The sequence below is a fragment of the Ostrea edulis genome, chromosome 3 (assembly GCF_947568905.1).
Source record: "Ostrea edulis chromosome 3, xbOstEdul1.1, whole genome shotgun sequence".
In the NCBI taxonomy this organism is placed as follows: Eukaryota; Metazoa; Mollusca; class Bivalvia; order Ostreida; family Ostreidae; genus Ostrea; species Ostrea edulis.
This window is the reverse complement of record NC_079166.1, coordinates 79,566,604-79,590,760: the sequence shown is the minus strand read 5'-3', so window position 1 is coordinate 79,590,760 and position 24,157 is coordinate 79,566,604. Positions and strand designations below refer to the sequence as shown.

The following is a 24,157-nucleotide window of genomic DNA, read 5'->3' as shown; positions in this document are numbered from 1 at the left end:
ACAAATTAATGTGCATGCACTCTACAATTGAAAGATCTATAATCCCCGAAAGCTTCATTTGTCTATCTATAGTCGTTTTTGATATTACCCCCGGACAAAAAGATTTTTGAAAAACGGAAATGCGACATATCTTACGAACGGAAGTAGATTTTGAAAAATTTAAACATGGTGTCTAAGAATACTACAATTCTTAATCATCTCCGTAAATGGGAAGATAATTCTTCAAGCCATCTCTGAGAAATTGAGTTGAAAATATTGTAAATTTTTAAACCACTTCCTATTTAAACCGGAAGTAACACACAATCATAAACATAACATACATGACATGCATTATCGTTAATCTATAAGCCTTGCAAGTTAGCTATACTCCTTCCTGAGAAATTAAGGAAACAAAGATTAAATTTGTCCACACCATATCTAACGACCGGAAGTGAAATTTACAAAAAATATTGACGTGACTCTAGACATTTATAGTGTCTATAACATATGTACAATTAACTTGTTTTATGACCGAGATATATGGCAGATTTATGGCACAGAAAAATGAGAGAATGAATAGTCTTTCTTTGATATAACTGGAAGTTAGAGATTCAACTTCCGGTGGGGTCAACATTTTTTGAGAATCAGAAAGAGACCTAGTAAACCGATATAGGTTTCAATTTGAAAGAAAAAACTTTGAAATTTATGATTCTTTTAATCACTTACGGTGACGACCGGAAGTGACGGCGACAAAAAAATACTACATGCATGCACTATAGAAAAGAGAGATCTATCATCCCTGAAAGTTTCATTCGATTGTCTTCAGTCGTTTTCAAGTTTACTCCCGGACAAAGTTACTTTCAAAAATCGGAAAATCGGATATATCTCACGAACGGAAGTAAATTTTGAAAAAAATAAAAAAAAAATGCCTAGAGGTACCATCATTCTCCATAACCTGTGAAAATTTCATGAAAATCCATTAAACCGTCTCGCAGACGAAAGGAAAAAAAAAATAATAACTAGACACTCATTACTAGTAATGAGTAGATCTTCCGTTTGAACACTTCCGGTACACAGCTTTCTGTTCTTACGACAATCATTCAAATATATCAGAGAATGTGCCTTTTCAAGACATGAGAAGTGTGTTAATGAAGTTTTCACCCATTTCTCGTAACTTCCGGTGACGGCCGGAAGTAATATTCAGATGTGTTTTCCCATAAACCACAGCGACTCTCTATTGTCTATATTCCCTGAAAGTTTCACGTCTCTATTTGAAAAAGTTCTTAAGAAAAAGAAGCAGATTAAAGAAAGAAAAAGTAGTGGCTTACTACCGACCGGAAGTGAATTTTGAAAAATAAAATTGTCTTAACTTTAGATATTGATACTGTTCTTAAGATATTGGAAAATCATATCAAACACTTGAAATATAAACGAGATTTATGAGGGGCACAAAGACGAAAGGTATAAGAGTATTTTATCGAGAAACCGGAGGTAGTCGTTTTGACTACCGACGGGGTCAACATCCTTTGAATACTTTGAAAGAGTCTTAATAAACTAGTGTAGGTTTCAATTTAAAAGAAAACGTTTGAAAATAGTGATTCTTTCAATCACTTCCGGTTACGACCGGAAGTGATAACGAAAAACAAATTATTGTGCATACACTATACAATCGAGAGATTTATAATACCTGAAAGTTTCATTTGTTCCTCTTTAATCGCCTTTGTCTTGAAAGAAGAAAGTTTGAAATTTACAAAAAATATTATGTGCATGCACCATAGAAAAAAGAGATCTATCATCCCTGAGAGTTTCATTCGATTATCTTTAGTCGTTTTTAACTTTACCCCCAGACAAAGTTGCTTTCAAAAAACGGAAAATCGGATGTATCTCACGAACGGAAGTGAATTTTGAAAAAATGAAAAAATACCTCGAGGTACCATCGTTCTCCATAATCTGTGAAAGTTTCATGAAAATCCATCCAACCGTCTCCGAGACGAAGGGGAAAAAATAATAATAAACAGTTCATTCACTAGAAGGTCTTCCGTTGGTAACGGAAGACCTTAATAATAATAAACAGTACAATCACTATAAGGTCTTCCGTCTGAAACGGAAGGCCTTAACTAGATGCGATCTCGTTGCGCGCAACGAGTGGGTCTTCAGTCCAATTTTAGATATGATGAGATAAGAATTTGACTGAGATTTTCTTTCATAAATAATGATACAAATATATTGTCTAGACATACAATTTACCTTCGGTAATGTTTTACAAATAGTGATCATTTAAGTGTTATAAATCAAAGACGCTCTGCCCCTCTCGGCCACTAATTAAAGGGGTCAACCTTTTTTCGAGAAAAAAGTTAATAATGTTATTTACTGCGATACAAATTCGATTGATCAGGCGAGTCATGCCGCACGGAGGCCTATTTTTTGATATCATTCTAGATATATCTCGCAAAACTGAACAAATTTTGTTCTACATATCCTATCAAAATTTTCTTGAGAAAAAAGTTATTGATTGCGACATTTATCAGACTGTTAAGGCGAGTCATAAGGCCCGTGGGCCTTTTCCTTGATATCGTTTGAAAGATCTTGCAAAACTGAACAACTTTTGTTCTACATGTCTAATCAAAAGTTTCTAAAAAGAAAAGTTATTGATTGTGACACTAATCAAACTGTTCTGGCGAGCCATGAGGCCCGTTCGCGATTTTAATGATGTTGTTCGAAAGATCTTGCAAAACTGAACAACTTTTGTTCTAGATGTCTTATTAAAAGTTTCTTGACAAAAATGTTATAGATTGCAACAATAACCCAACTGTTCAGGTGAGCCATGAGACCCGCAGGCCTATTTCTAAACATCGTTAGTTAGCGCTTGCGAAACTGAACAACTTTTGTTCTACATGTCTTATCAAAAGTTTCTCGAGAAAAAAGTTAGTAATTGTGACACTAATCAAAATGTTCAGGCGAGCCATGAGGCCCGTTCGCGTTTTTCACAATGTTGTTCGAAAGATCTTGCAAAACTGAAGAACTTTTGTTCTAGATGTCTTATTAAAAGTTTCTTGACACAAATTTTATAGATTGCAACAATAACCCAACTGTTCAGGTGAGAGGCATGAGACCCGCAGGCCTATTTCTTAACATCGTTAGTTAACGCTTGCGAAACTGAACAACTTTTGTTCTACATGTCTTGTCAAAAGTTTGTCGAGAAAAAAGTTATTAATGTTATTAATTGTGATACAAATTCGACGGTTCAAGCGAGCAATGCCGCTCGGAGGCCTATTTTTTGATATCATTAGATAGATCTTGCAAAACTGAACAACTTTTATTCTACATGTCTTCTCAAAAGTTTCGTGAGAAAAAAGTTAATCATTGTAACAGAAAGTCAATGGTTCAGGCGAGCCATGAAGCCCATGGGCCCATTTCTTCATACGGCAAGAAAGATCTCAATAATCTGTACAACTTTTGTTATATATGTCTAAACAAAATATTTATGAGTGAAAAGTTCTAATTTAAAACGTGGAAAAAAATGGGCACTTTTTTATACTCCATTTTCGACCCCTACCGAGCTTCCATACTAGGCACTTCCGGAAATTTTGAAAACCCAAGTGCACAACTACAACATGTCGTCTAACATCACTGAAAATTTCAGCACTCTAGCTTTTATCGTTTTTGAGATTTTGGCCGGACAAAATGGTCATCTGAAAATCGCTAAAAGGGAGATAACTTTAAACCGGAAGTGAATTTTCAAAAATAAAAAAAAAAATTGTCAGGTTTAGATCATGATACATCATCCCTGAAATTTTCAAAGAAATCCATCCAGCCATCTCTGAGAAATCGTCTGCACAAAATGTGTAAAGAGAAAAATATAATAACTAGATGCGATCTCGTTGCCAGCAACGAGTGGGTCTTCCGTTCAATTTTAGATGCGATGAGATAAGAATTTGACTGAGATTTTCGTTCATAAATAATGATACAAATATATTGTCTAGACATACAATTTACATTCGGTAATGTTTTACAAATATTGATCATTTAAGTGTTATAAATCAAAGATTCTCTGCCCCTCTCGGCCACTAATTAAAGGGGTCAGCCTTTTTTTTTTCGAGAAAAAAGTTAATAATGTTATTTACTGCGATACAAATTCGACTGATCAGGCGAGTGATGTCGCCCGGAGGCCTATTTTTTTTTATATCATTCTAGATATATCTCGCAAAACTGAACGACTTTTGTTCTACATGTCTAATCAAAAGTTTCTAAAGAGAAAAGTTATTGATTGTGACACTAATCAAACTGTTCAGGCGAGCCATCAGGCCCGTTCACGATTTTAATGATGTTGTTCGAAAGATCTTGCAAAACTGAACAACTTTTGTTCTAGATGTCTTATTAAAAGTTTCTTGACAAAAATGTTATAGATTGCAACAATAACACAACTGTTCAGGTGAGCCATGAGACCCGCAGGCCTATTATATGATATCATTAGATAGATCTTGCAAAACTGAACAACTTTTATTATACATATTTTATCAAAAGTTTCGTGAGAAAAACGTTAATCAATGTAACAGAAATTCAATGGTTCAGACGAGCCATAAGGCCCATGGGCCCATTTCTTGATATGGCACGAAAGATCTCAAAAAAGTGTACAACTTTTATTATATATGTCTAAGCAAAATATTTACGAGTAAAAGGTTATGATTTAAAACGTGGAGAAAAATGAGACACTTTTTTAAACCCCATTTTCGACCCCTACCGAGCTTCCACACTAGGCACTTCCGGAAATTTTGAAAAAACAGGTCCACAACTACAACATGTCGTCTAACATTACTGAAATTTTCAGCACTCTAGCTTTTATCGTTTTTGAGATTTTGGCCGGACAAAATGGTCATCTGAAAATCGCTAAAAGAGGGATAACTTTCGACCGGAAGTGAATTTTCAACAATAAAAACATATGTATCGGGTTTCTATCATGATACATCATCCCTGAAATTTTCAAAGAAATCCATCCAGCCATCTCTGAGAAATCGTCTGCACAAAATGTGTAAAGAGAAAAATATAATAACTAGATGCGATCTCGTTGCCAGCAACGAGTGGGTCTTCCGTCCAATTTTAGATGCGATGAGATAAGAATTTGACTGAGATTTTCGTTCATAAATAATGATACAAATATATTGTCTAGACATACAATTTACCTTCGGTAATGTTTTACAAATATTGATCATTTAAGTGTTATGAATTAAAGACTCTCTGCCCCTCTCAGCCACTAATTAAAGGGGTCAACCTTTTTTCGAGAAAAAAGTTAATAATGTTATTTACTGCGATACAAATTCGACTGATCAGGCGAGTCATGTCGCCCGGAGGCCTATTTTTTGATATCATTCTAGACATATCTCGCAAAACTGAACAAATTTTGTTCTGCATGTCCTATCAAAATTTTCTTGAGAAAAAAAGTATTGATTTCGACATTTATCAGACTGTTTAGGCGAGTCATAAGGCCCGTGGGCCTTTTCCTTAATATCGTTTGAAAGATCTTGCAAAACTGAACAACTTTTGTTCTACATGTCTAATCAACAGATTCCCGAGAAAAAAGTTAGTAATTGTGACATTAATCAAACTGTTCAGGCGAGCCATGAGGGCCGTTCGCGTTTTTCACAATGTTGTTCGAAAGATCTTGCAAAACTGAACAACTTTTGTTCTAGATGTCTTATTAAAAGTTTCTTGACAAAAATATTATAGATTGCAACAATAACCCAACTGTGCAGGTGAGCCATGATATCCGCAGGCCTTTTTCTTAACATCGTTAGTTAACGCTTGCAAAACTGAACAACTTTTGTTCTACATGTCTTATCAAAAGTTTCTCGAGAAAAAAGTTATTGTGACACTAATCAAAATGTTCAGGCGAGCCATGAAGCCCGTTCGCCTTTTTCATGATGTTGTTCAAAAGATCTTGCAAAACTGAACAACTTTTGTTCTAGATGTCTTATTGAAAGCTTCTTGACAAAATTGTAATAGATTGCAACAAAAACCCAACTGTCTAGGTGAGCCATGAGACCCGCAGGCCTTTTTCTTAACATCGTTAGTTAACGCTTGCGAAACTGAACAACTTTTATTCTACATGTCTTGTCAAAAGTTTCTCGAGAAAAAAGTTATTAATGTTATTTTTTGTGATACAAATTCGACTGTTCAAGCGAGCTATGACGCTCGGAGGCCTATTTTTTATATGATTAGATAGAACTTGCAAAACTGAACAACTTTTATTCTACATGTCTTATCAAAAGTTTCGTGAGAAAAAAGTTAATCATTGTAACAGAAATTAAATGGTTCAGGCGAGCCATGAGGCCTATGGGCACATTTCTTGATATGACACGAAAGATCTCAATAAACTGTACAACTTTTGTTATATATGTTTAAGCAAAATATTTACGAGTAAATAGTTATGATTTAAAACGTGGAGAAAAATGAGACACTTTTTTAAACCCCATTTTCGACCCCTACCGAGCTTCCATACTAGGCACTTCCGGAAATTTCGAAAACCCAGGTGCACAACTACAACATGTCGTCTAACATCACTGAAAATTTCAGCACTCTAGCTTTTATCGTTTTTGAGTTTTTGTCTGGACAAAATGGTCATCTGAAAATCGATAAAAGGGAGATAACTTCCAACCGGAAGTGATTTTTCAAAAATTGAAACGGCAGTACAAACTTCAAATGGCAACGCATCAATCCTGAAAATTTGAAGCAAATTGATCCAGCCATCTCCGAGAAATCTTCTGCACAAAAATCGGTAAGGAGAAAAAAAAAGAATAATAATAACTAGATGCGATCTCGTTGCGAGCAACGAGTGGGTCTTCCGTCCAATTTTAGATGTGATGAGATAAGAATTTGACTGAGATTTTCGTTCATAAATAATGATACAAATATATTATCTAGACGTACAATTTAGCTTCAGTAATGTTTTACAAATATTGATCATTTAAGTGTTATAAATTAAAGACTCTCTGCCCCTCTCGGCCACTAATTAAAGGGGTCAGCCTTTTTTCGAGAAAAAAGTTAATAATGTTATTTGCTGCGGTACAAATTCGACTGATCAGGCGAGTCATGTCGCCCGGAGGCCTATTTTTTGATATCATTCTAAATATATCTCGCAAAACTGAACAAATTTTGATTTACATGTCTTATCAAAATTTTCTTGAGAAAAAAATTATTGATTGCGACATTTATCAGACTGTAAAGGCGAGTCATAAGGCCCGAGGGCCTTTTTCTTGATATCGTTTGAAAGATCTTGCAAAACTGAACAACTTTTGTTTTACATGTCTTATCAAAAGTTTCTCGAGAAAAAAGCTATCGATTGTGACACTAATCAAACTGTTCAGGCGAGCCATGAGGCCCTTTCGCCTTTTTCATGATGTTTTTCGAAAGATCTTGCAAAACTGAACAACTTTTGTTCTAGATGTCTTATTAAAAGTTTCTTGACAAAAATGTTATAGATTGCAACAATAACCTAACTGTTCAGGTGAGCCATGAGATCCGCAGGCCTATTTCTTCAGATCGTTAGTTAACGCTTGCGAAACTGAACAACTTTTGTTCTACATGTCTTATGAATAGTTTCTCGAGAAAAAAGTTATTGATTGTGAAACTAATCAAACTCTCCAGGCGAGCCATGAAGCCCGTTCGGCTTTTTCATGATTTTGTTCGAAAAATCTTGCAAAACTGAACAACTTTTGTTCTAGATGTCTTATTAAATGTTTTTTCACAAAAATGTTATAGACTGCAACAATAACCCAACTGTTCAGGTGAGCCACGAGACCCGCAGGCCTATTTCTTCAGATCGTTAGTTAATGCTTGCGAAACTGAACAACTTTTGTTCTACATGTCTTGTCAAAAGTTTCTCGCGAAAAAAGTTATTAATGTTATTAATTGTGATACAAATTTGACTGTTCAGGCGAGCCATGATGCCTGGGGGCCTATTTTTTGATATCCTTAGATAGATCTTGCAAAATTGAACAACTTTTATTCTACATGTCTTATCAAAAGTTTCGTGAGAAAAAAGTTAATCATTGTAACAGAAATTCAATGGTTCAGGCGAGCCATGAGGCCCATGGGCCCATTTCTTGATATGGCACGAAAGATCTCAATAAACTGTACAACTTTTGTTATATATGTCTAAACGAAATATTTACGAGTAAAAAGTTCTGATTTAAAACGTGGAAAAAAATTGGGCACTTTTCTAAACTCCATTTTCGACCCCTACCGAGCTTCCATACTAGGCATTTCCGGAAATTTTGAAAACCCAGGTGCACAACTACAACATGTCGTCTAACATCACTGAAAATTTCAGCACTCTAGCTTTCATCGTTTTTGAGTTTTTGTCTGGACAAAATGGTCATCTGAAAATCGTTAAAAGGGGGATAACTTCCAACCGGAAGTGATTTTGCAAAAATTGAAACGGCAGTACAAACTTCAAATGGCAACGCATCAATCCTGAAAATTTGAAGCAAATCGATCTCCGAGAAATCTTCTGCACAAAAATCGGTAAGGAGAAAAAAAAAGAATAATAATAATAATAAGAAAAGTGAAAAATCAACAATAGAATAATAGAAGGGTCTTCCGCTGAAGACGGAAGACCCTAATAATAAGAAAAGTGAAAAATCAACAATAGAATAATAGACCCTAATAACTAGATGCGATCTCGTTGCGAGCAACGAGTGAGTCTTCCATCCAATTTTAGATGTGATGAGATAAGAATTTGACTGAGATTTTCATTCATAAATAATGATACAAATATATTGTCTAGACGTACAATTTAGCTTCGGTAGTGTTTTACAAATATTGATCATTTAAGTGTCATAAATTAAAGACTATCTGCCCCTCTCTGCCACTAATTAAAGGGGTCAGCCTTTTTTTCGACAAAAGAGTTAATAATGTTATTTACTGCGATACAAATTCGACTGATCAGGCGAGTCATGTCGCCCGGAGGCCTAAATATGATATCATTCTAGACATATCTCGCAAACTGAACAAATTTTGTTCTACATGTTCTATGGAAATTTTCTTGAGAAAAAAAGTTATTGATTACAGCATTTATCAGACTGTTAAGGCGAGTCATAAGGCCCGTGGGCCTTTTTCTTAATGTAAAACTTATACGGCACCAATTTTGATGCACCAGATGCGCATTTCGACAAATAATGTCTCTTCAGTGATGCTCAACCGAAATGTTTGAAATCCGAAATAACTATGAAGTTTTAGATCTAAATATAGCCAAAAACAGCGTGCCAAACAAGTGAAGCCAAATTCGTCCAAGGATAAGAGCTATGCATGAGGGAGATAATCCTTAATTTTGAAATGAATTTCTAAATTTTATAACAGCAATTAAATATACATCCTTATTTTCAAGCTAGTAACGAAGTACTTAGCTACTGGGCTGTAGAGACCCTCGGGGACTAACAGTCCACCAGCAGAGGCCTCGACCCAGGGGTCATAATGTAAAACTTATACGGTACCAAATTTGATGCACCAGATGCGCATTTCGACAAATAATGTCTCTTCAGTGATGCTCAACCGAAATGTTTGAAATCCGAAATAACTATGAAGTTTTAGATCTAAATATAGCCAAAAACAGCGTGCCAAACAAGTGGAGCCAAATTCGTCCAAGGATAAGAGCTATGCATGAGGGAGATAATCCTTAATTTTGAAATGAATTTCTAAATTTTATAACAGCAATTAAATATACATCCTTATTTTCAAGCTAGTAACGAAGTACTTAGCTACTGGGCTGTGGAGACCCTCGGGGACTAACAGTCCACCAGCAGAGGCCTCGACCCAGGGGTCATAATGTAAAATTTATACGGTACCAATTTTGATGCACCAGATGCGCATTTCGACAAATAATGTCTCTTCAGTGATGCTCAACCGAAGTCCACCAGCAGAGGCCTCGACCCAGGGGTCATAATGTAAAACTTATACGGTACCAATTTTGATGCACCAGATGCGCATTTCGACAAATAATGTCTCTTCAGTGATGCTCAACCGAAATCTATGAAATCCGAAATCGTTTGAAAGATCTTGCGAAACTTGACAACTTTTGTTCTACATGTCTTATCAAAAGATTCTTGAGAAAAATGTTAGTAATTGTGACACTAATCAAACTGTTGAGGCGAGCCATGAGGCCTGTTCGCCTTTTTTATGATGTTGTTCGAAAAATCTTGCAAAACTGAACAACTTTTGTTCTAGATGTCTTATTAAAAGTTTCTTGACAAAAATGTTATAGATTGCAACAATAACCCAACTGTTCAGGTGAGCCATGAGACCCGCAGGCCTATTTCTTAACATCATTAGTTAACGCTTGCGAAACTGAACAACTTTTGTTCTACATGTCTTGTCAAAAGTTTCTCGAGAAAAAAAAATTATTAATGGTATTAATTGTGATACAAATTCGACTGTTCGTGCGAGCCATGACGCCCGGACGCCTTTTTTGATATCATTAGATAGATCTTGCAACACTGAATAACTTTTATTCTACATGTCTTATCAAAAGTTTCGTGAGAAAAAAGTTAATCATTGTAACAGAAATCCAATGGTCCAGGCGAGCCATGAGGCCCATGGGCCCATTGCTTGATACGGCACGAAAGATCTCAATAAACTGTACAACTTTTGTTATATATGTCTAAACAAAATATTTACGAGTAAAAAGTTCTGATTTAAAACGTGGAAAAAAATTGGGCACTTTTTAAAACTCTATTTTCGACCCCTACCGAGCTTCCATACTAGGCACTTCCGGAAATTGTGAAAACCCAGATGCACAACTACAACATGTCGTCTAACATCACTGAAAATTTCAGCACTCTAGCTTTTGTCGTTTTTGAGTTTTTGTCTGGACAAAATGGTCATCTGAAAATCGATAAAAGGGGGATAACTTCCAACCGGAAGTGATTTTTCAAAAATTGAAACGGCGGTACAAACTTCAAATGGCAACGCATCAACCCTGAAAATTTGAAGCAAATCGATCCAGTCATCTCCGAGAAACCTTCTGCACAAAATCGGTAAGGAGAAAAAAAAAGAATAATAGTAATAAGAAAAGTGAAAAATCAACAATAGAATAATAGAAGGGTCTTCCGCTGAAGACGGAAGACCCTAATAATAACGAGCTATAACTGTGTTGTGATGCCAACACAAATGTCTCCGAACACCTCCCCATGTCAGAAATGGTTTTTGATGCCAGATATCCACTGAGGATCCTCCAAAAACCCTAGAAACTAAATTTGGTTGAAATCCGACGGACTTGTTTTTTGGCCGCCATTTTCTTCAATGGCGGCCATTTTGAAACATTTGAAAATAGATTGGAAGGGAATACTGATGCTAGAAATGAACTGTGGACCTTCCATTTACGCCAGAACCCAAATGTTGTAGATATTTTAACACTTTGAAATATTTCGGTATATGGTGGCCATTTTAAAAATTGCGTCTCAAAAAAAATTTTGATGGTGGAAATGGACTTGGGGTCACTAAATTACCCTAGAAATAGAACTTGGTTGAAATCCGACAACCTTGAGTTTTTGACGTTTTTTGGCCGCCATCTTGAAACGGCGGCCATTTTGAAAATTTAAAAAGTTGATTGCACCCCTCCTTATGACCCCCTATCAGCTCAGAAAGTTTGAAGTGGATCTCTCGAAGCACGTTCATATAATCGCGCAGACAAATTTCTCACTAAAGAAGAGGAAAAATAATAAGAAGAAAACTAGATGCGATCTCGTTGCGAGCAACGAGTGGGTCTTCCGTCCAATTTTAGATGTGATGAGATAAGAATTTGACTGAGATTTTCGTTCATAAATAATGATACAAATATATTGTCTAAACGTAGAATTTAGCTTCAGTAATGTTTTACAAATATTAATCATTTAAGTGTTATAAATTAAAGACTCTCTGCCCCTCTCGGGCACTAATTAGAGAGGTCAGCCTTTTTTCGAGAAAAAAGTTAATAATGTTATTTACTGCAATACAAATTCGACTGATCAGGCGAGTCATGTCGACCGGAGGCCTATTTTTTTTTTTATATATATAATGCTAGATATATCTCGCAAAACTGAACAGATTTTGCTCTACATGTCCTATCAAAATTCTCTTGAGAAAAAAGTTATTGATTGCGACATTTATCAGATTGTTAAGGCGAGTCATAAGGCCCGTGGGCCTTTTTCTAGATGTCTCATTAAAAGTTTCTTGACTAAAATGTTATAGATTGCAACAATAACCCAACTGTTCAGGTGAGCCATGAGACCCGCAGGCCTATTTCTTAACATCGTTAGTTATCGCTTGCAAAACTTTTGTTCTACATGTCTTGTCAAAAGTTTCTCGAGAAAAAAGTTATTAATGTTATTAATTGTGATACAAATTCCACTGTTCAGGCGAGCCATGACGCACGGAGGCCTTTTTTATATCTATAGATAGAACTTGCAAAACTGAACAACTTTTATTCTACATGTTTTATCAAAGTTTCGTGAGGAAAAAGTTAATCATTGTAACAGAAATTCAATGGTTCAGGCGAGCCATGAGACCCATAGGCCCATTTCTGGATACGGCACGGAAGACCTCAATAAACTATACAACTTTTGTTATATATCTCTAAACAAAATATTTACGAGTATAAAGTTATGCGACATTTATCAGACTGTTAAGGCGAGTCATAAGGCCCGTGGGCCTTTTTCTTGATATCGTTTGAAAGATCTTGCAAAACTGAACAACTTTTGTTCCACATGTCTTATCAAAAGATTCTCGAGAAAAAAGTTAGTAATTGTGACACTAATCAAACTCTTCAGGCGAGCTATGAGGCCCGTTGGCCTTTTTCATAATGTTGTTCGAAAGATCTTGCAAATCTCAACAACTTTTGTTATAGATATCTTATTAAAAGTTTCTTGACAAAAATGTTATAGATTGCAACAATAACCCAACTGTTCAGGTGAGCCATGAGACCCGAAGGCCTATTTCTTAACATCGTTAGTTAACGCTTGCGAAACTGAACAACTTTTGTTCTACATGTCTTGTCAAAAGTTTCTCGAGGAAAAACTTCTTAATTTTATTAATTGCGATACAAATTCGACTGTTCAGGCGAGCCATGACGCCCGGAGGCCTATTTTTAGATATCATTAGATAGAACTTGCAAAACTGAACAACTTTTATTCTACATGTCTTATCAAAATTTTCGTGAGAAAAAAGTTAATCATTGTAACAGAAATTCAATGGTTCAGGCGAGCCATGAGGCCCATGGGCCCATTGCTTGATATGGCACAAAAGATCTCAATAAACTGTACAAGTTTTGTTATATATGTCTAAACAAAATATTTACGAGTAAAAAGTTATCATTCAAAACTTGGAAAAAAATTGGACACTTTTTAAAACTCCATTTTCGACCCCTACCGAGCTTCCGTACTAGGCACTTCCGGAAATTTTGAAAACCCAGGTGCACAACTACAACATGTCGTCTAACATCACTGAAAATTTCAGCACTCTAGCTTTTATCGTTTTTGAGTTTTTGTCTGGACAAAATGGTCATCTGAAAATCGATAAAAGGGGGATAACTTCCAACCGGAAGTGATTTTTCAAAAATTGAAACGGCGATACAAACTTCAAATGGCACCGCATCAATCCTGAAAATTTGAAGCAAATCGATCCAGCCATCTCCGAGAAATCTTCTGCACAAAAATCGGTAAGGAGAAAAAAAAAGAATAATACTAATAATAACTGGATGCGATCTCGTTGCGAGCAACGAGTGGGTCTTCCGTCCAATTTTAGATGTGATGAGATAAGAATTTGACTGAGATTTTCGTTCATAAATAATGATACAAATATATTGTCTAAACGTAGAATTTAGCTTCAGTAATGTTTTACAAATATTAATCATTTAAGTGTTATAAATTAGAGACTCTCTGTCCCTCTTGGCCAATAATTAAAGAGGTCAGCCTTTTTTCGAGAAAAAAGTTAATAATGTTATTTACTGCGATACAAATTCGACTGATCAGGCGAGTCATGTCGCCCGGAGGCTTATTTTTTTTTTTATATCATTCTAGATATATCTCGCATAACTGAACAAATTTTGCTCTACATGTCCTATTAAAATTTTCTTGAGAAAAAAGTTATTGATTCCGACATTTATCAGATTGTTAAGGCGAGTCATAAGGCCCGTGGGCCTTTTTCTTGATGTCTCATTAAAAGTGTCTTGACTAAAATGTTATAGATAGCAACAATAACCTAACTGTTCAGGTGATCCATGAGACCCGCAGGCCTATTTCTTAACATCGTTAGTTAACACTTGCGAAACTGAACAACTTTTGTTCTACATGTCTTGTCAAAAGTTTGTCGAGAAAAAAGTTATTAATGTTATTAATTGTGATACAAATTCCACTGTTCAGGCGAGACATAACGCACAGAGGCCTTTTTTTATATCATTAGATAGAACTTGCAAAACTGAACAACTTTTATTCTACATGTTTTATCGAAGTTTCGTGAGGAAAAAGTTAATCATTGTAACAGAAATCCAATGGTGCAGGCGAGCCATGAGGCCCATTGGCTCATTTCTGGATACGGCACGAAAGACCTCAATAAACTGTACAACTTTTGTTATATATCTCTAAACAAAATATTTACGAGTATTAAATTATGCGACATTTATCAGACTGTTAAGGCAAGTCATAATGCCCGTGGGCCTTTTTCTTGATATCGTTTGGAAGATCTTGCAAAACTGAACAACTTTTGTTCCACATGTCTTATCAAAAGATTCTCGAGAAAAAAGTTAGTAATTGTGACACTAACAAACTGTTCAGGCGAGCCGTAAGGTATGTTGGCCTTTTTCATGATGTTGTTGGAAAGATCTTGCAAAACTGAACAACTTTTGTTATAGATGTCTTATTAAAAGTTTTTTGACAAAAATGTTATAGATTGCAACAATAGCCCAACTGTTCAGGTGAGCCATGAGACCTGCAGGCCTATTTCTTAACATCGTTAGTTAACGCTTGCGAAACTGAACAACTTTTGTTCTACATGTCTTATCAAAAGTTTCTCCAGAAAAAAGTTATTGATTGTGACACTAATCAAACTCTTCAGGCGAGCTATGAGGCCCGTTGGCCTTTTTCATCATGTTGTTCGAAAGATCTTGCAAATCTGAACAACTTTCGTTCTAGATGTCTTATCAAAAGTTTCTTGACAAAAATGTTATAGATTGCAACAATAACCCAACTGTTCAGGTGAGCCATGAGACCCGCAGGCCTATTTCTTAACATCGTTAGTTAACGTTTGCGAAACTGAACAACTTTTGTTCTACATGTCTTGTCAAAAGTTTCTCGAGGAAAAAGTTATTAATGTTATTAATTGCGATACAAATTCGACTGTTCAGGCGAGCCATGACGCCCGGAGGCCTATTTTTAGATATCATTAGATAGAACTTGCAAAACTGAACAACTTTTATTCTACATGTCTTATCAAACGTTTTGTGAGAAAAAAGTTAATCATTGTAACAGAAATTCAATTGTTCAGGCGAGCCATGAGGCCCATGAGCCCATTTCTTGATATGGCACGAAAGATCTCAATAAACTGTACAAGTTTTGTTATATATGTCTAAACAAAATATTTACGAGTAAAAAGTTATGATTCAAAACGTGGAAAAAAATTGGACACTTTTTAAAACTCCATTTTCGACCCCTACCGAGCTTCCATACTAGGCCCTTCCGGAAATTTTTAAAACCCAGGTGCACAACTACAACATGTCGTCTAACATCACTGAAAATTTCAGCACTCTAATTTTTATCGTTTTTGAGTTTTTGTCTGGACAAAATGGTCATCTGAAAATCGATAAAAGGGGGATAACTTCCAACCGGAAGTGATTTTTCGAAAATTGAAACGGCGGTAAAAACTTCAAATGGCAACGCATCAATCCTGAAAATTTGAAGCAAATCGATCCAGCCATCTCCGAGAAATCTTCTGCACAAAAATCGGTAAGGAGAAAAAAAAAGAATAATAATAATAAGAAAAGTGAAAAATCAACAACAGAATAATAGAAGGGTCTTCCGCTGAAGACGGAAGACCCTAATAAGAAAAGTGAAAAATCAACAATAGAATAATAGAAGGGTCTTCCGCTGAAGACGGAAGACCCTAATAATAATAAAAACTAGAGCAAAGCTCGTTGCAAAGCAACGAGTGGGTCTTCCTTCATAGCTGTGTGATTGATTTTATGTTGTTTTTGTCTCCTTTGAGAATTTTTTTATCATGTGGAGACATCACCATATACTGGTGATTGGCTTCAAATTTAGACCTTTACTTGGTAATTAGGGGCATTTAACTGTGAATGATGGCCAACATTGGCCATAACAGTGGGCCTTGGATTTTCAGGCTTTATCTGAATGGATGATTCACTTCAAAGTATCGAGCTCTTGGCGATGGAACGGTTTCTATAATTTTTTATCAACTTGGGCAAGTTGAGGCCGGGATTTGAACATTTACCTTTTGAGCACAGTGGGAGCGCTCTAACCGACTGAGCTATTGGGACAATAGCTGTGTGATTGAGGGATAAGCTTAGAAATTGTCAAAATTTATAATTAATCATTAGTTTATGGGGGTCAAACATTTTCGTTTGGACTTTCAACCTTGTTTTTCCTTTAACCAATATGTTATGAGAACTTTTTGTTGGAACTCTGCATCTTAAATGAGCACTATACATGGTCAATCTTTCTTTGTTACATTAAATTCCCCTTTTGTAAGTAAATGTTGATCATGTCAATGTCTTGGTGCTGGTTTTTTGATATACATGGCCCTCTATTAATGATATTATAACTGTTCATGTGCATTTCAATGTTAAATGAATCCTTTTGAACCAGTGTTTCCGAAAATGAAGTGTATATCAGTGTTAATATTTATTTTTTACTTTTACTTGTCATTATTCTTTTGATTTTTGACACTATTTTTAGTATTGAGCTTCTGGCTCAGATGACCTAAACATCACTTGGTTTTTCTTATTAAAGTAACAAATTAAAATAATTTGCTTCAATACAAAAAAATCACAATCTAATAATTTTTCTGTGAGCTTTAAAAATTTCAGATAAATATAACAGGAAATGAAGAATTCTCTATGTTTATTTTTTGATCTGTTGGGAATCAAAACTGTACATAATTAAAAAAGAAACAACAGGATTCGGCTGTAAAAGCTTTGCTGTATTTTAAATGTGATTCAACATCACATTGAAATAACACATGAAAGATGTACATTATAGTAGTACATGTTCTAAACACTGAGTCAACAAACAAGCAACCATGTATACACAATTGTATACATTAAAACAGCTCTAATACTGTAAACGTGTTACATTTGGTTGTGCATTCTTTTTAGCGCCTTCGGCGGAAAGCAACTTCCGCTCATTCAAATACAACGCTAAATGTCTTACACTCTACACATAAATAAAAAAACAAAAAGGAATTCGCTAAATCAAATTCACGCTAACTTGTTCAAAAATCAATTTCCGCCAAATATCGTACACGCCGAATATAATACATTTACAGTAAATATATGCATGCATTTAAATTTCACTTGTTACATGTTCTAGTTGTATAGGCCTAATATGTAAATTATATTAGATAGAGGGTTTTTGTCCATCTGTGTCTCTTAATTTCTGTATTCTGCTGATATTTTTAAGCATCACCAATTTTCTATTCATATGCTCTTTTGGCAAATCATCGTTATGCTGGGAATCAATCTACACAATCACTTAACCTGGAGACATACTGTCGCACGTAAAACAAATATGAAAATTCTTGATTTTAATAGATAAATAAATTATAAACCATGTGTTCAGAGCCATTCACTATTTTTTTTTATGTAAAAGTACATGTATTTCACTTAGATATTTAGTACAAGCTGTTAAAAACAGTAATGCAATTCAAGTAATGCTTTGGGGTATATGGAGAATTTTTTCATAATTTCAAAAAATGAATGCACATAACTAGCACAGTATAATATTTACTTTTAACATGTTTAAAGAACTGACTAATTATGAATCCTGACAACAATTTTGTTAAACTAATCAAAATGGATTTTGCTTTCCGACACGACTGTCAAGGGAAAGTTTTTTTAACATGTTTAAGGAAATAATTTCACTATATGTTACTATATAGCTTTCATTAATTTAATTAAGTAACTAGACTCTCAGTAGATAATTAATGAAAGAGAAAATAAAAATTAATTCTTGGGCAAAAATTTGAGATCAGAAAAAGACGCCTTATGCGGCATTTAAGAGAGAAAATTGACAGTAAACACACCTACCTCAAAATACACATGGGTTTCACATGTTGACAAACATCCAGGAAGTTGCATCATGCGCACCTGAAAAAAGAATTCCCTTTAATTCAGTGGGACAATTCCAATAAAGTTATATTATTCCTAGTAAATGAGCCCAAAATTAATACTGTAGGCCTAAAATAGGATGCCGAAAAAAGAAAAAAACCCAGAAATTCTCTCTATATATAGAACTACAATTGACTAAGTTCATTTTGATTGGCTATTTCCTTGCGTAAGACCTTTAAGATGACTAAAAGTTAATGAAATTAAATGAAATTTGCAGAAAAATGTCTATTAGTTATTTATCTCTCATATACTAGTGCATCAAAATCTATTTTTGACCCTAAGGGATGAAAAAATAGGAGATAACTCTTCCAAACAGATTGCAGAATTTTAGGCTAAATTTCTGGTCAAATTGATCTCCAGTATATCATTTTCAAAACACAAAAAAATCTAATGGGTGAATTATTTAGGAAAAAAATTGGAATGATATGCAAGCTGAGATGTTGGAGTTTGTGTCCATCTGCATAAAAGTTTTTTCAACTCTAATTAACAAGCCCTAATTAACTAAGAAACAGGAAGTTTACTGATTTATAAGGAAGTAATTAGCAAAAAATTGTCAATCTTAATTCTAAACAAAGTCAGGGACTGGAAAAAATGGTGCCAAGAAAGACTTCAATGACGTACCATGGAGCTTTGATAACAGTGATCACTGATAAATGGCTGGTGATTAAGATAAGTGGTTCTTTAGCAGTAGGGAGTGATGAGGCTTTTCCATCAGTCATCAAAGAATGAAGTTTCTCTTAGAAGACCAGGCAGCTCTAAAATAAATAAACAAGATAAAAATTTACAATACATAAACATGCACACCACAACACAATAGCATATTCTTAGAAAAGGTCTGCAAGTGTACAGTTAAATAATAATCATGACAAAGAAGGGACCAAAGTGGTTGCATCAACATCAATTCAAAAAAGGAAGTATTCCTCACAACAAGGGCCAGCATAGTACAGAGACCACCAGCTCAGTCCAATCTCTAGTACCCATCAGAAGGCTAAGTAAAGAAGAGTTTCAGGATGTTGTATGGCCACAGAAGAATGGAATGTTTGCAGTTACCGATGCTGAGAGCCGAAGCAGTGAAATGAAGATTTTGCGACCCGGACCAAGTGAAGTCCAGCCTGTAGACTCCAACATGGACGCTGTTCAGATGACCCAAACTCAAAACCATACAAAGTACTTCACCAAGCGAAGACTGCTAAATTGTGGAATAATGCATTTAAAGAACACTCACAGAAGTTTCCAGACTGTAATGGTTCACTGGACTGGAACCAGTATGGGGAGGAAAAACGAGGCCTGGCATGGATCCTTTCCATCCGATGTAAGAAGTGCCACTATACAAGTCGCCGTGAAAAGCTGTATGAAGAGGTGGGGAGATCCAGAAGGGGACGCAGAACTGCACAGCTAAATGTGGCTATGGCTGTCGGTCACATGGGTACCAGCCTTACTACAGAGGGTATGCGTGGTATGCTTCTTGGCGCAAATATTGAACCAGCATTAGCTACCAACATGCAACAGACCTGCAACAAAGTGGGAAAAATTATCACAGATGTGAATAAAACCAGCATGAAGAAAATAAGGCAGGCTGGGTGATGACCGTCCACTAGACATTTCCCATTATACCAGTGATGGGGATAGTGCCGCTGCATCCGGGGCATCTGAAAAACAAGAACAGGTCATCGAAAACCTTAAAGACTTGCGTCATTTCTTTGACTCTCAAAGAAAACAGACAGCTAAGGCACTGTTCAGCAATCACATGTTTCCCGGAAGATCCAAAGCCATAAAAGAATACATGCAGAGATTTGCCTTAGATCTGAAACTTCGAAGTAGGACGGAGTACGAGAATTGCTACAAACACTACTCCGGAGACTTACCTTTGATGAAGCGGGCTATGTCTACTGCTGTCCATTCTATCATAAGCTGCTACCAAGGACAGTGCGGGAAATCCTGTCAACTTCATTCCTTTTCCTGTCGCGGACTGAAAAGCAAGAAGTGAAAATCTTCAGTGTTGCCTAGTGACTTTGAATTAAACATGACAGAAGAAGACAAATGTTTGTTAAAAGACTGTATAAATTTGACTTTAGGACCAAATAATCTTGATAAAATTAAATATCATACTTCTACACAAAAATCTGAATCTATGATTAGGACATATTAAAAATCAAATCCAAAATGTATTACAAGTAGTAGAAATTTTGAAAGTAGAATACATAAAGTTGTGCACTCACTGAATGGGGGTCATGGAAAATCAACATTGGAGCTTTGTGAATCTGTAGGGGCACCTGTTGTAAAAGGAAGTAGAGTGGTCCATCATCTAAAACAACAACAAAATAGGCAAAATTACTTTAAGATGAAACAAAAACTTTTAAAATATAAATATCAACGAAAATACTACAGATCTAAGAGATATCAGCTCTAAGATAAAAAATCAAAAGACACTTACAGTAAATAACTAACAGATCCAAAATTAAAAAGGAAGTTGTAAGTGTGAAAAAAATGCCGGGGGCATTGATGATGTGTATCATTTGTGTATGTAATTTAAATGTATGAAATTTGTATTTAATACATATTCTGTCAATTGTGTTGCATGTAATAAATGTTATGTTTTATCATGTACTGTTTCTATTCAACTGCGTCTATGAGGATATGTATAAATGATGTATAATCGTATTGTAAAATGTGACATTTTCTTATACGAGGAAGTCTGTACAAGTAAATTTGTTCTATTTTTTATTATTCATTTTAATAAAGTTATTTAAAATAATTATCATGTATTTCTTACCTGTCTGATGAACACAACAAAGGTTACAGAGGTGATTGGTAGAAATACGGGTATACGGGTGTCAAAACTCTCTGTTGATGACATGACAGCATCCTGCATTGTTTATCCACCATTATTGATCTTTAACAGGGGAGGCTACTCCTGAAATCAGAGAAATTGCAGTCAAAATGAACGTTACCTGTTACTCTTAAGGTCTCACACAAGGAAATAATTTCACTATATGTTACTATATAGCTTTAATTAAATTAATTAATTAAATAGACTGTCATCAGATAATTAATGAAAGAGAAAATAAAGATTAATTCTTGGGCAAAAATTTGAGATCAGAAAAAAGACGCCTTATGCGGCATTTAAGAGAGAAAATTGACAGTAAACACACCTACCTCAAAATACACGTGGGTTTCACATGTTGACAAACAGACTACACACCATCCAGGAAGTTGCATCATGCGCACCTGAAAAAAGAGTTCCCTTTAGTTCAGTGGGACAATTCCAATAAAGTTATAATATTCCTAGTAAATGAGCCTAAAATTAATACTGTAGGCCTAAAATAAGATGCCAAAAAAGAAAAGAAAAGGAAAAGAAATTGTCTCTCTATATATATGTAACAGGAAAGGAGAAAATGTATGGCTGGACCGGGAATCGAACCCGGGACCCCTGCATCACTAGTCAGGTGCTCTACCGACTGAGCTACCCAGGCCGATATCCACGGCCAGAACCATTACATTCCTCCCTCCTTAAATTGTCTTCGCCCTCGAAGACGCAACCCAAGTTCTTATTTGCCCCTGGGAGGACTTTCACCTCCAAGTCCAGGGGTGGTCAACGGCACCAAATCTGTAACAGGAAATGAGAAAATGTATGGCAGGACCGGGAATCGAACCCGGGACCCCTGCATCACTAGTCAGGTGCTCTACTGACTGAGCTACCCAGGCCGATATCCACGGCCCAAACCATTACATATAGAACTACAATTGATTAAATCATTTTGATTGGCTATTTCCTTGCGTAAGACCTTTAAGTGTATATTAATTGTGAACTTTGGCAGCATGAAGTGTGCATTTATGACTGAGAGAATAATTTAACTCTAGAGGCTAGCTTATAAATCATTAAAGATAAAATATTTCAACATTTATGACATTTGAGAAAGGTAATAATGGCTTAGAAAACTTTTTTTTTTGGTAATTATGGTCACCTTTTTTTAAACATTAAACTTTATGACTCAACACTATACCAAGGTTAAAAAAATTTCTCTTGACAAACAAATTTATCCATATGATATAATTTTGTAAACAAATGTTTGCAACTCATGTATTCATTCCAGAATATGCTTGTTTAAGTTTTGGAGTGCTCTAATCCAACATACCTCAAACTCTAACCCCTGCTTTTATATTGTGACATGTGCGGGGTAAGAGTCAGAGGTATCACAGATTTGGAGTGCTCAGAATATGTATTATGGGCACTTATGAATAAAATTGGGGGAGGGGGGTGGGCAATACTACATGAACTTGGTTGACCCTGAAATTTTTTTTGGAACGTTTGTGCATGGGACATTTCCGTTTTGGGACAAAACGACTTAGTAACCATTCAACATAAACAATATTTATAGTATTCTAGCCTGTGTATTGTTGAACTTTTGCATATTTTGTTTAAAGAATGACAGACAAAAGACTAATACGGATTTGTAACAAATTCTTTTATCTTCATTCAAAAGTGGTAAAGTGGTTAGACAGTATCTTTCAAGAGTCATGAAATAAGGGACTCCTTACATAGTCCGAGATAACATACATACATACATGATGTTTAACATTTCATCGTGTAAAAACATTGCATTTTGTTAATTATTTAAATAAATTGCACATTAAATATCAAAATCGGAAAAAAGCCTGGAAAACGTCAGATATTTCGGACTACTCCTTATAATGCGAATGCATTTTGTCATTGAGTGAATGAAGACCGAGCATATAAACAAGGTCTCATGTCACGCAAAAAAGATCTTCCCTTTCAGTGAACCTAGGACAGCAGAGAATAAATCTAAATTTGCACTCTCCTAATAGCATTGGTGGAGTCCATGAATGAAAATTTCACGAGGGAATTTTAACAAACAAATACACCTCTCCCACTAAAAACAAACTTTTAAAAAAATCGACATTAAATAAAAATCAGTGTGCGTGTACGCAAAATACTGACATTTTAATACCACCCTATCTGTCTGTGTGGATTTTAGATAAGTAAAACGTTCTAACCGTTTTAGCAACGTCCAATTCCATCACACATTAAAGTGTCACCATTAACTTTTCCTTACTAGTTACAATATCACTGAGGACAGTTTATAAATATATCTGCACTGTATCTTTATGTGTTTATCAATCCATTGCAAATATGACCGTCAGAATTTTCTCGTAGTCGAAACATGGTAAACGATTCAGACAACAATATATCCTTCGTTAGTATTGACTAATACTCCAAGTGCGTAATCGAGGGCAGTTCATGTGCTCGTAGCTGTACAATGAATAAACATGTCTACATACGATGATAAAATGTACACATCACAATTTGATTTCGCCATTCTCTGGCCTTCCCACAATGCCTCTCGTGAATGTTTACATCCAGGAGGCCCCGTAAAGACTTACTCTGCACTGATAACATACATACATACATGATGTTTAACAGTTCATCGTGTAAAAACATTGCATTTTGTTAATTATTTAAATAAATTAAAAAAGAGAAGTCGAATCAAAACAATGTATCTAAATCAACTATCTAAGCACTACACAAGCATGAGGCCCCGAAACAGCTTGGCGGGCTTGTACAGACAACTTGTTCCTGTACGATTCTCACACATTTCTTTTATGAAATAGAAATAAATATAGCACAAAGCTTGTTTCTTATCATACCAAATGACAAGATTTGATATCCTAAAGATTATTTCATTCAAACTTTTTCAATATATGTCAACATTTTTAAATATTAAAAAACACGTTTATGAGCTGCTGACCCCTAAATATAGGGGCCAGCCCCTTTTCTTGATTTCATTCGAAAGC

At 35.3% G+C, this 24,157-nt stretch overlaps 1 protein-coding gene and 1 long non-coding RNA gene across 5 annotated transcripts in view; one reads left to right on the top strand and one right to left on the bottom strand.

Moving 5' to 3' along the window:
* The window catches only part of LOC125676169 (probable serine/threonine-protein kinase pats1), a 225,785-nt gene that overhangs the window by 118,239 nt on the left and 83,389 nt on the right, over positions 1-24,157 (top strand). The window lies entirely within an intron of this gene.
* LOC125676173 (uncharacterized) lies at positions 18,190-23,569 on the bottom strand. Of its 4 annotated transcripts, none has more exons than XR_008801291.1 (8): positions 21,799-22,427; positions 21,500-21,571; positions 21,117-21,257; positions 20,563-20,648; positions 20,209-20,312; positions 19,569-19,854; positions 18,965-19,098; positions 18,192-18,322 (listed from the first exon to the last, which is right to left on the bottom strand). It is a non-coding gene; the product is annotated as an uncharacterized LOC125676173 (long non-coding RNA). The 4 variants fall into 4 exon arrangements; XR_008801290.1 differs by lacking the exon at positions 21,799-22,427 and adding an exon at positions 23,360-23,569 and having other exon boundaries at positions 18,193-18,322; XR_008801289.1 differs by having other exon boundaries at positions 18,190-18,322; positions 20,545-20,648; positions 21,500-22,428.